Raw genomic sequence first — 10,354 nt, 5'->3', positions numbered from 1 at the left:
CTCTCAGGAGGACCTGGCCTGCATCATTACTTCGGATCTTCAGACTCTGGGCCCAGGGTCAGATATAGGGGAATGGACTGTTTACCGCAGAATTTGGGACCAGAGCTGAGGCCAGTAATTGGATAGTGACTGAGTCACGATGGATGGGGCTCCGCTGATAGCTAGAGGATTTGGTGAAAAAGAAATTAAACGCTCGCGATTGGTGGTGGACCCCCCACTGAGAGAGGGAAGCCAAGGTCCCAATGGTTAAGTAACCAGAGAAGTTTACTTTCCTGAGAAACACCATCGCTCCCAGCTCTAAGGGGCTGAAACTTTTACTTGAGACCTCTCCATTCTCGGTCTTCAGGTTACCTGGGGGAGGGGGACACATCCAGTTTTCTGCCCTCTTGGCTGCAGTATTGGGACTTTTTTTTTTAATTCTCCCTCACCTCTCTCAACCACCTCTGATGAGACCTCTCATTTCTTTTCAGATCCCAGACTGAACTCTCTAAAACAGCAGTTATACTTTTCAGTATTTCGTAACTACCCACAATTCCAACCACAGGAAAACGATTATTTAAATTTCTTCAGGCGCCTACACGTGAAGGCTATTTAAGCCTTCCTCTAACATTCCCATGGCCTTCTCCAATGGAATTTTCCTGGGGCAGAGTTCTGGCAGAAGGAAGCTGCAGCAGTTGATTTCAGACTGGTGACCTGGGGAGGAGCCACCTGGGGCGCTGCGATCCAAACTCCGCTCTTTGGTCTCAATTTAGGAGACAACAGCGGCCTCTGCTGGTTTCAATAGGATCTCAGAAGTTCGATTAACTAAGATGCACTGAAACTACTCAAACCCAAGACTAAGGGCTAGCTCGCTTAAATTCCCCTCATCGAGTGCAGGAACAGGAGAGGGAGCCGCGGGTGTGCTGGCAGGCAGGACGCGGTACGCTGCCTCGCCGGTGTGGGAGCCCTTTCGGCTCCAGCTCACCTAAAAACATGGCAGACCTGAGGGTCGTGGAGTCGCGATATGGCAGCGAGCCCCGGGCCAGGCTGGTCACAGAGGATAGGATTTTGCGGTGTCGCGTTCGAGCCTCTTACGATGTGGATTGGTGTCTCTAAGCTGAGAGATCTGACGCAAATGCGGCAGGCAAATGACCTAGAGCAGGAGTGATGCCAGGCCTGCTCACCTTTCCTTCCTGTGCTAAGCCAGGGCTATGAACAGAAAGAAAATGGATCCTGTGTGGACTAAAGAGAAAGGTCCCACCGAGATTTGAACTCGGATCGCTGGATTCAGAGTCCAGAGTGCTCACCATTACACCATGGAACCATACATATGGAGATGCTCTGACTCACAATAGGTGACCAAATCCATTCTCGGCCTCCATCGCACTTCCACGATTTCTTCCTCAAGCACTTTTCTTTCCTACTGTCAGGTAGAGCACCCTAATTCACAGCCGGGAGAATCGCACGCACTCACGTTCGTTCTGTTCAGCTCTTGGCGTGTGGGGTGTAGCGGGGTAAGTGGCTCTCATAGAATAAGAAAGTGGATTTAACACTTTGGGATCAGGGGAGTGCACCGCCGTTTGTTCCTATATTGCTGGTCTCTTGTTCTGACATACAATCCCTTGCGGAAGCGCTCCCCGGCCCGCCCCCGAAAAAGGTTTTATTTTGTTTGTAGCCCCCCTCCGCCCCTCCCGAATTGTCCAGAAAGCTCTAATGACTTTTATCCCGATCCCCTAATTCTCTTCCAGCCCCCACCTCTGTTCTGCTCCTTCAGTCCTTGGGCCTCTCTTTCGTGCTCCCCAACCCCCGCGCAGCCCAGGCCACACATCACTGGAAAGTTACAACCATAGAAAGACGGGAAGGCGGAGCATCATTGCATCTCCGGTAAGAACGCAGTAGGGTCTGTACAGGAGACACGGCGAAACGATCAGGGCAGCCCTTGGAGGTAGCAATGGGCTTAGGTGAGTACCGGACAGATTCAGAGCTGAGGACTCGGTGACATTTCGCTAAATTACCTAGAACTACAAAGTTGTGCTTAGCACAGTGTGCCTTTTAAACTGGTGGCAGTTCCTCTCAGCGCCCCCTAGTGGCTACGTCAGCATGTGTACAGAGCGGAGCCAGTGGGGCCTGTGATGCCAGTAAGATGGGGAGAAAACTGGGTGACCCTTGTCACTTTAGAATGAAAAGGTCACCAAACTACAGCTAAGATAGATGTAAGAGGGGGACATGCGCTTCCTTCCTGGCGCCGAATGGTAGTTGAGAAAGCATTTACATTTTAGTATTCAGAATATGGGTGGTTTCCCAAATACAGTCCAAGAGATCACAGGAAAATGCATGACTGTGTCATAGACCTTCAAAACTGCTGCAAATACCCGATGGCACAGTCTCTCCCACCCAGACCTATGCACAGCTAACATTGGGCACTGCTGACTCTTTTTTACCCCCTCAAATAGAGTCTCTCTGTAACAGCCCTGGCTGTCTGGGAACTTGCTTTGTAGATCAGGCTGGCCTTGAAGTCACAGAGTTCCTCCTGCCTCTGCCCCCTGAGTGATGGGATTAAAGGCATGGGCCACCTCACACACTACTAATTCTTGAATAGAAGGCAGAATTTTAGAGTCTGTGTGGCAGTAGGCACCGAGGCCATGGATTTCCCTCTCAGACTGAGTTATATCAGTCAGTCTCGACAGATGCTAAGGTTTGGATTATACATCAATACCCCTCACTTCGCCTAAGGCTCATGTGAAGCCTGGGCTCCAGCACTTTTGAGGGGTAGACCCAGGACTCTAGGGATCCCGACGGCACGAATCTCATCAAGGGGGTATTAGGAAATGAAGCCTGGTGGGAGAAAATGGGTCAGTGAGGGGCAAATTTGAATGGTATGCCTTGTGCAGGTCTCTTTCTCTCTTTCTCCCATTTCCTTCAGCTCTCTACCTCCTGATGGCCATGGACTGAGCATCTCCACAGGTCCATGTGCTCCCTGCTCCGACATTCGATATGCACTGCCTGCTGTGAAGATCTTGCCTGTCCTCGGATTGAAAGCAAGGTGCCAGCCAACCCTGGGCAGGAACCTCTGAGATCACTGGACCAAAGAACCCTTCCCGTGCTTAAGTGGCTTCTCCCCCAAAAAACTAACACCAGGGAATCACAGCTGTGATTCTTAATCTGGTCAACAGTGGTTGTCCTGGGGAGTAGAGAGGAGTAGAGTTCAAATTTTCTCAAAGTATTATTTTATTATTTGAGTGACTTAACAAAGACTAGATTCGTGTGTTGTGTTTAAAAAGAGAAAGGGAGAAAATAAGAAGAAACAAGAAAGATGGCTCAAATGTTCCCAAAAAATGGAAATAATTTAATCTAGGAATAAGAGTTTCTCCAAGGTTAAAATCCTGAATATGTGATAGATTCCTGGGAAGACACGGGGAACACAGCTCCAACTTCACATGACCAGTTGGAACATCAAAAGATGGTTTAGCCATGAGGCTGAAGAGCCTCTATAGGAATCCCTCCCAACCTTCTTCAACCCATCTCTCAAAGCCACTGTCTTCTTATATTTGAGAAACAGGGCTTGAGTTAATGATTTCATGATTGAACCTGATTGCCCACATTTATGATGACTGAGCTGCCCCACAAACTTGGGATCATTGAGGAAGGAAGGCAGAAAGATCATAAGAGCCAGTGGACAGGGAGGACCAGACCAAAAGTGTCTTCTGGACATGACAGGACCCATGAGCTCACAGTATCTGTATTTGGCAGCCCCAGATGAAGGCAGGCAACATTGCAGAATAAAATGGAAAGACCTTATGGGTCTCCGCTCCTAGATGAGAAGGCTATTGGCAGTTGATAGCTTCTGGGGGAGTGCAGGTTTTTTGTTTGTTTGTTTGTTTGTTTTGTTTTGTTTTTTGAGACAGAGTTTTCCTGTATAGCCCTGGCTGTCCTTGAACTCACTCTGTAGACTAGGCTGTCCTCAAACTCAGAAATCTGCCTGCCTCTGCCTCCCAAGTGCTGGGATTAAAGGCATACACCACCACTGTACGGCTAGGGGAGCGCAGTTTTAAGGGTGTGGCTCCTGCAGGTCTACCACACTCATTTGGATGGTCCAAATCCCCACGGGTATACAGGCAGCACAAATTAAACGCCACAAGAGTAAAGAAAACAGACAAGTTGAGAAGAGAGTGAGGAGCTGGGGATGGATCTGGGAGCCCTGGGGATGAATATGATTAAAATATATCATACTCATGTGTGACGTTCTAAAGAATAAAAATATTATTTTAAAAAATGACCTAGGGCTGGAGAGATAACTCAATTGGTCAAGTGCTTCTGAAGTAGATTGAAGTCTCGAGTTTGGATCCCTACCAAAAATCCTGTCCCGGCAGTATGTTCCCTTCCAGTGTCCTAGTACTGGGGAGGCAGGCGGGACAGTCACTGAGGCTTGTGGACCAGCTAGTCTTTTGTAATAGGTGAACTCCAGGTTCACAGAGAAACTCAGTCTGAAATACTAAAGTGAAAAGCAATAGAGAAAAATATCTGACTGGCCTGGCAAGATGTTCACAGTGATGCAGAAGTGACCCTTTTTATGTTGGAGTAACCAACAGCTGTCTGATTAGACCTGTGACCCACTCAACAGGAGGGTATTCATGCCTCGAACTGTAAGCCTAGCTAGCTGCTCATGCCTGGGGAGGTCATGGACTGCAGAGGAGCTTCTATTGACAGTTTCCCAAACTAATATCATCTTACTGTTGTCTAAATTATCTGTCCTTATACTCACAGGTAAGTGTTGCTTTCACCCACCTCTCTTCAAGCAAGCTTCTTTTTTGCAAAAGATGGAGACAATTACAGAGATAGGTGATTGGTGAAGGTGAAGAGGGTAAGGGACTGTGGTGACATCTGCATCACAACCCTACATTTCAGGCTCAGTGGTGATCACAGAAGAGGGAGCAGAACAATTGGCTGTGAGAAACAGAGGCCCAGGTCGTCTACCATTAGATAGCATCCCTGACACGACAGAGAAAAGGTACCCATGACTATCAAGACGCCCTCCAGAACGAGACCAGCATAAGGATACCCTCGGACATGCCAACACAAATTCTACATGGTCTCAGCCCTAGACGAAAAGCTACAAGTAGTCAGTGGCTTCTGAGAGAGGGAGAATCAGTCTCTTCCAGGCATGAGTTTCCACATAGGTTATCCAATCTTATATGGCCATCCCTAGCACATACATAGGAGCAACAATAACTTGACTCAGTGGAATGTATGTGTGTGTGTGTGTGTGTTACATGTGTATACATGTAACAATAATAAAGTAAAAGCTCATGAATTTTGAAAGGCAGCCAGTGCGGATGATATAGAAGCAGTGTTCATATATAAGATCTAAACCCAAACCAAAACCCTCACCTTTTACATTAAAAGAAACTTATTGTATATGCTATTAGTGTAAGTGGTCCTTAGATCTGCAGCCAATACCATAGGATTAGAGTATATAAAGTTGTTGATTGATGTATCAGACACTAAGATGAGTACTGTCCCACTCTCTCCTTTCTTCTACAACACAACCAATCCCCTTAAAGACTATTCCGTAAGCAAGCTTCTTGACTTCAGTAACTACCTAAGTGAAAGGTCATTACTAATGTGCTGCAGTAAATAATAATTGGGGGTTTCTACCCCACCATAGATCGTTCAGTTCCCAAACCCTTTATATTTATAATAAGCCTTATGGCACTAGAGCTGGGCAGGTATCAGGCCTCTATGCTATTTTGTCTGCTTCCCTGTCACTAACCCAGAGATATCACTTGTCAGGTTCTACCTGGGTGGCTGCTACTCCAATTGCTCAGTCCTCATGGCCATGTTCTCAAGATCCACTTACCCAGTGGTCCCTTCTTCCTTCCCTTCTTCCTTCTTCCATCTCTTTCTTCTCTCCTGTGGTCTCTGCCTGAGACTCCAATCCTGGAAACCCAGCTATAGGCATCTTTATTAGCCAATCATGAATAACTTGGGGGGACAAGGTTTTCACAACAAAAGCTGGCATACTGAGAGCAACCAGCTCTTGGGGTATAAGATTTAGCATTTGCATCTAAGCAGCAGCACACCAACCTCCTATACTAAGAGCTCATTTTTTACTGGCATAATTTTTACTTAGGTGTTTCTCATCAAACCTACTGGAGCCAAGTTGAAGCAATAAAATCATGAATTTAGAGAATACTTTCTGAAATTTATTTTATTGATTTCCCTGATTACATTCCTTGATTACCATCATATCTATCATTTCACTCTGCATATAACACTAGGATATTCCTTAACTGTCTTTCAGCCTCATACAAAATGTGTGTGTGTGTGTGTGTGTGTGTGTGTGTGTATTTTTAAGGAGAGGACAGGGAGTCAGGGAAGGGAAAGGAGGAGTGAATAAAAGTGAAATTGGAAAAGAAGTAAAATTTTCTGTTCATAGATGATGTAATCTAAAATACAGAAAACCTTAAGGATTACATACATGCACAAATGAATTCAGCAAAATGACAAAATAGAAAAATCATCAAACAAAAATAAATCAATACTTTATACCTTTTTTACTATATAAACATTTTATATATACTTTTACTATATAAAATTAGTAAGTCTACATATGATAGCATGAAATGAATAAAACATGAGCCAAAAGACCTCAAAGATCTGTAATACAGAACCTAAAAAGTGATGCTAGAAGACATGGAATATATTCGAGGTCACTCTATGCCCATGAACAAGATGTGCTGTCACCTCGTCACCAAAACTACTGCTAAATGACTAACACTACCGACAAGTCACCAGAACTACCCAAAATCACCACTGTCACCAGCTCTACCAGCAAGTGACCAACACTAATGCCAAATCAACAACACTCCCACCAAGTGACCAACACTACCCAAAGTAATGCACAGGTTCAATGCAACCTCACAAATTCCAAATATTTTTCAGAAATAAAAAAAAAATCCATCTTACATTCACAGAGACTTTCATAAGAGATTCAGAACTGCCAAAAAAGCATGCTGAGATCAAAATAATATGTTGAGATCAGAAAGCAACTTGCAGGAGTTGGTTTTCTCCTTCCAACATGTCGCGTCTGAGGAGCAAATTAGGGTCACCAAGCTTGGTGGCAAGCACCCTGATCTGTAGAAGCGTCTCCTTGGTCCAAAATAGCACCATGAAAGACCACCTCTGGAAGAAAAGGACTAATGATTCCTTTGAGCCACTCTTGTCATTGGGAAGTGTCACAGAAGCAAAGGGTGGGGTGGAGACAGGAAAGGATACAACAAAAGAAAGCCACAAAGGCCAGAAACACTGTAGAAAGCATATGGCAATACAAGTTTGGCCCTCACAGAATTTTGATACCACCTGTAGTCATTTCTGCAACCAGGACATACGACATTTGGAACATTCTTTCACAAGCAAGACTTCCCGCTGGCTAGTCTGTAGGCCTTCTGGACTGTTGTGTGGTTAACTGAGTTCACTCTTAGTGTAGGTTTCTACACTCATTAGTGTAGGCTTTCCTTACATACCTGGCCATGTGCTGCTCCTCCCTCAATCTTTTCTTCACTCCCGCATCACTGTCTCCCTAAGAAAGCTGACCTTAGTTGACTCAAGTGACCAATGTAGGGGGACTCAGTTTGAGGCTAAACCAGAGATAACCCTGCCCCCACCAGAGTGGAAATTTCTGGAGACTCAGGTTATAATAATGTTTTGCTGGGGGCAACAGGTAAGAGAATGTTTTGCTGAAGCAGACACAGGTGAAAGGATGTTTTGCTATAACACATGAAAGGACGCATGATGTTTAGAACGAATATAAATATGACCCCACAGACAGTGGGAACTCAAGCATTGGTTTGCTTTGCTCCATGTCACTGGTCTTTGCTGACTACATACATGTATTGGTGTGGGGAGCTTTGTGTGTGGGGGTGCTGCTTGGCAGGAATCTGACATGGGCCAAGGACAAGGAAATAGGCTTCAGGCAGGATCTGACATTAGGTCATGACAAGGAAGTAAGTTCAGACAGGAATCTTAATTTTAGGGTGTAACAAAAGAAGTAGGCTTCAGGCAAGAATCTTTGGGCTTGGACAAGGAACTGGGCTCAGGTATTTTGGTCATTCTCACAGCCCTTGGAACTCATGGGAGTACTCACGCGACTTTACTGCTTTGCTAGTTCCTTATTGTACTGCTCACCCTTATTACTTGCACATAATTAAAATGGTATAAAAGCAGATTGGGAAAAAATAAACCTGCCTTCAGTCTCTGAATTGACTGGGGTCATGTTGCAGTATTGTCTAATCGTCTTTTTCTTTTCAATCCTCACTCCTATGCTGGAGAACCTGTTGACTGACTGAGCGGGCTTGGTTATATTGGTTTACCTGGCGTTGTATTACTGAGCTTCACTTGTGGGTACTTCATAGAAAGAAACTCATCAAAGAACTTCTCAAGAAGAAGTTCTCTCAAGAGATCCTTATGGCTTCCACAGACTCAGCCATCTGGCGGGGCACACAGTTTCTTCTGGATTGAACTGCTGTTGCTGATTCATGGGTGTTATCTGCCGAGTGGACTGGACTGCAGCTGCTGATTCGGATTTGGTGTTTACTAATGGACTAAACTTAGAACAATGAAGATTGGAATTGCCCCAAAGAACTATTTCTAAAAAAGTCCACTTCCTTGGTATTCTAATAACCTTTTTTTCCCCCACTATCTCTGGTGGGTGGTGGGTTAGAGGGGAAGCTGAACTCTTATTAAAGTAGGTAGCAAAAAATATGTGCCTACATCCCTATGTGTATGAAGAGACAGAAAGCAAACATTGTAGTCTATGTATAGATCACCTCCTCCAAAACAACAACAACAACAAACCATGTGATGGTTTGTATATGCTCAGCCCAGGGAGTGGCACTATAAAGAGGTGTGGTCTTGGAGTAGGTGTGTCTCAGTGGGAACGGACTTAAATACCCTCAACCTAGCTCCCCGGAAGGAAGGAAGTCTTCCACTAACAACCTTCAGATGAAGATGTAGAACTCTTAGCTCTGCTTACACCATGCCTGCCCGGATGCTGCCATATTCCCACCTTGATGATAATGGACTGAACCTCTGAACCTGTAAGCCAGCCCCAATTAACCTTATAAGAGTTGCCCTGGTCATGGTGTCTGTTCACAGTAGTAAAACCCTAACTAAGACAAACCACATCAGAGACCTGCTGTTAGAAAACAGTATAAAATCTAGTAGACAAGTAGAGAGGAGTCAGGACAGTGGTCCCCAGTCCTGTGTCTATTAGATTCACCTGGGAATTTTAAAAGTTCGTATGTGTGGGGTTCACACCTAAGATTTTCACTTAACTCAGTTGTAGGCAGAGGATAGCCACTAATAGGTTTAGGTTCTCCAATGGGGGATATAATGAGCAGCTAGGGGTAACAATCATTGGCCTAAGATCTCAGCTAATCCAGCATAGGGTAAGAGATAGACATAGTTTGTAGAAAATGCTGGGAACAAATACTTACGAGTCACAGTCCTGTACTTAATGTTCACATTAATGTACTTAAAAGTTTTCTGGTCTGGGACAGAAAAGGGGGGACAAATTGCAGCTGTATCCCTCCAGTGATGGTTTCTACTTTGTCACGACAATTCATTCTTCAGGTTCTGATAATACCTTGGTTCTTACCAGGCTTCTGAATCAGTAACTCAAATATTATTGCTGTATAATGCTTTTATTAAACTGTTTTATGGAAAAACAAACCCACATTTTTGAGTGTTACATTATACAGTTTTCAGGCAGAGTCTGGTGGTGAGTCACACGTGGAGAGAAGCTCTGAAGTCTTGACTTGTGTCCAGTTTGTGAAGCACTGAAGCAGCTCTGCATGTCAGCGTCAAAGTTCACAAACAGCACCATTGAAGAGACTCACACATACTCTACTGCCTTCCAAGTAAGTCACCCCTGCTTTATGACAAACTCAAAGTGCTACAGTATAAACAACCAACACGTGCCAAATTCAAATGTCTCATATAGGCCACCCCACACAGAATTTAGGACAAACTGACACTGATGTCTGGCTGTCCTAAAAAGCTGAGGACGATGCTCGGTGGCAGAGGGGAACCCAAGATGGCCAACACCTGCTTCAACACTTACTGTAGGTGTCCCTTGACTATGTAATCCGACACCTACAAATCCCTAATAGTATTTCACATCAAATTTACTGCAAAAGTTCTGCGCCACACTTAATTCAAATTAACTCCACCTAATGTTGGAAATACTAAACATTTTTATTTTGAATGAAGCTTTGCTACTTCAAAGTACTGGTGAGAAGAAGCACAAGCTGAGACGGTTTAAAATCCTAGAGGCAGTGAATCCTACAAGAGACTTGGGATTCTTTTTTAAATCTTT

General features: G+C 44.7%; 1 non-coding gene across 1 annotated transcript; it reads right to left on the bottom strand.

Moving 5' to 3' along the window:
- Nucleotides 1-1,231: 1,231 nt before the first annotated feature.
- Trnaq-cug lies at nt 1,232-1,303 on the bottom strand. The gene has a single exon. It is a non-coding gene; the product is annotated as a tRNA-Gln (tRNA).
- Between the last annotated feature and the right edge of the window lie 9,051 nt (nt 1,304-10,354).

This window comes from Mastomys coucha, unplaced genomic scaffold, assembly GCF_008632895.1.
Source record: "Mastomys coucha isolate ucsf_1 unplaced genomic scaffold, UCSF_Mcou_1 pScaffold16, whole genome shotgun sequence".
In the NCBI taxonomy this organism is placed as follows: Eukaryota; Metazoa; Chordata; class Mammalia; order Rodentia; family Muridae; genus Mastomys; species Mastomys coucha.
This window is presented reverse-complemented; position numbering and strand designations above follow the sequence as displayed.